Below are 2,837 nucleotides of genomic sequence, written 5' to 3' on the forward strand. Positions count from 1 at the left end.
CCTGTGTGTGCATGTGAGTGCATGTCCATTATGCATCTGATAAGACTAGGGACTAATGAGAAGGACAAACCTTGGAAAAAAATCAACCAACCCCTCCCCAACCCGCGCCCCTTTTTTTTTCTTTCTCCTCTCTCTTCTCTCTCTCTCTCTCTCTCTCTCTCTCTTTGTGCTTCTTAATGAGGTGAAATTTGCAATCCCCAAGGTTGTGAAATGTGTTAGCTAACTCGAAGATGCTTTAAAGAAATCTGGAGAAGCAAACCACCTTTGGTGTTGCAATAAGATGGAGTCTCGTTGTGTTTAAAGAAACCTTTCCAACATAAACACATAAGATCACAATAATGGGAGATGATATAACAGCTTTGCAAGGGGAAAATCGGCTTGCAGAAAAGACTGGTCAGTGCATGGACTGAGTGTCTCCGTAGTGAAGGTGGAAATAAAGCATACAATCTTTGAAAAAGATCAATAGGTTGAGTTTAATAGAGTGGTTTTGTGAAATTTACGCCTCCGGGGCTTTTAGCTGAGGGTAGTGCCTTGGCCTCTCAAATGGGAGGTTGAGGATTTGTGGCATGTTTAATTCAGTATCCTCTCTTTCATCCAAAAAAAAGGTAGATAACAGTGAAAGAAGAGTGGTCCAAACACATTAGAGCAGGAGGGGTTAACAGTTGCAGAGTCCAAGGAAAGTGACATGAAATAAACGAAAGTGAAGAATGAGGAGTGGATCAAAGTTATGAAAACAAGTAAAGAGTAGTGCCCACCAGCCCCAATTATCATAATTGAAAAGAGGAGAAAGGAAAGCCCTCAACATGAGGGTAATAGAAATATATCCAAAGAAATGTCTCATGGAGGTTATGAAGTTGTTATAATAAAAGACAGGAATCACAATTTATGAAGTGGAAAATGCTTGGAGATATTTAGAGAGAGAGTGACTTCAAAAAAGATTGACAAACAATTACATCAACAAACCCCTCACAAAACTTTAGTTAGAGAAAAAGATGGTTAGGTTCGAGACGCAAGAGAGAAAGAATAATGGAATAATTTCATAGATGGGCAGCTCTTATTTATATAGGTATACAAGCACTCTGCATAATTGCATGAAGGAAAAAACTATCAAAAGACTCCAAAGCATGCAAGGGTGCCTAATAGCATAATAAATAGCAATAGTAAAGGATCTAGCCTCAACAATAGAGCTCTTATGCATAGGATCTAGCCCTTACACACAAGAGCAAGGATGCAAGCATAGCTCTTATGCATAGAGCAATGAAAACTCTTTACATAATTGGATAAAGAACAAATAATCCATAGCACGCGAGGGTGCATAATAGTGAAACAAATAGCAACAGTAAAGAACAATAGAGTGAATTCAGCTTGAAAACTTAAAGAATATCGGCTTGAAACCCTACAAACATCAAACTACAAGTAGGTCTCGACTCTGAATAGAGGGATCAATGATGCCAAGGCCCCCTTAATGGTGAGCATGAATGATCACTCTCTAGACCATCTTGGCCACACGGGCCTCCCATTACTACTAGCCTAGAGGAGGTTGTGGATCGCTGAGCTTGACCAATGCATGCCCAAGAGAAGGCCCAACATGAAGTGATGTATCACATGGTGGCAAGAAGAACCTAGTTTGCCACCATGACTCGGCTAGCTAAGGAGAGCCTTGCTAACCTCTAGTATAACAAGTTCCTCTAGATGCTCAAAAGAAGAGGGGCTAGTTTCTCCAAGGAAATGTCAATACCAACCTAGCATCTCAAATAATGAATAGGAGTGTTGCTTGAGATCCATTGAAAAGCCTCAATTGGTCTCTAAGTTAGGGCGGGCGAGGATCCAATAAAAACTCCACACGACTTGTGCTAGTTGCTATGTGCATCAGATGCATGGTGGAAGATCTCTATCGTATTGACGAACCTTGATTCTTCACATCTCATGACAGGTAAGTTGCTGTGTCCTAGGTAGAGAGGAAATTGCTCATGGCCTTGGCTACAAACAAGAAAAGGAAGGGTGCGAGAGGGCAACCCTGCTAGAGCAAACAAGAAAGAGGGAAATTGTCACCTAGGCCCCCCCCTGGATGAGCACCGGCTGACTATAAGAGGCCGAATAGAGTCCGGAAACACCTCGAACACACTCCACTGGAAATCCCATCTGGCACATAGTCCCCTCCAGAAAGTCCCAGTCCACCATGTCGTAGCCTTTCTCAAAATCAAGAAGGAGAACTATCAAATCTTGATGCCTCAAATGTGCCGAGGCAGTTGCCTCCCAAAAAATGAAGATGTCCATAATACTCTGATCCTGAACAAAACCGAATTGTGTGCCATGTTTCAAGTCGGGGAGGAAAAGGATGAATGCGTTGACGATTGACGGTTTTGGCTAGGATTTTGTAGGTAGAATCCCGTCCCAAATCTCCAATCTATCTCCACCCTCCTTGGGAATTGAATATGGATCAAACCCTTAGTCAGCCTCTTTGGCATCGAGCCCACCATGACCATAATCTCATTGAAAGCGGCTTTGAAGCCGCCTTCTTCCAAGAGATCCCAGTGACCAAGAAATAAGGAGAATGAAAGCCCATCCTTCCTAGTAGGGAATTCGTCCCATGGGAGTGCCTGTAGAGCCTTAGCTAACTCCTCTAAGGTAAAGGGTGTCATCAAGAGGTTTGGAGAGTAGGGGGACCATCTCTCTCATGTGCCGCCATACCCAATCCCTCACGTCCATCACCTGTACGGGGAGAGAGGGGCTCCAAAAAGAAGGGATCTGAAAAAAGTAGTGGCAATGGCTCAAACCTGAGGCAGATCAGAAACAATAGATCCATCCTGGCAGATACCATCCCTCTGCGTGTGTGG

The sequence above is a fragment of the Cibotium barometz genome, chromosome 43, assembly GCF_041138505.1.
Source record: "Cibotium barometz isolate CiBa-2024 chromosome 43, ASM4113850v1, whole genome shotgun sequence".
NCBI lineage: Eukaryota > Viridiplantae > Streptophyta > Polypodiopsida > Cyatheales > Cibotiaceae > Cibotium > Cibotium barometz.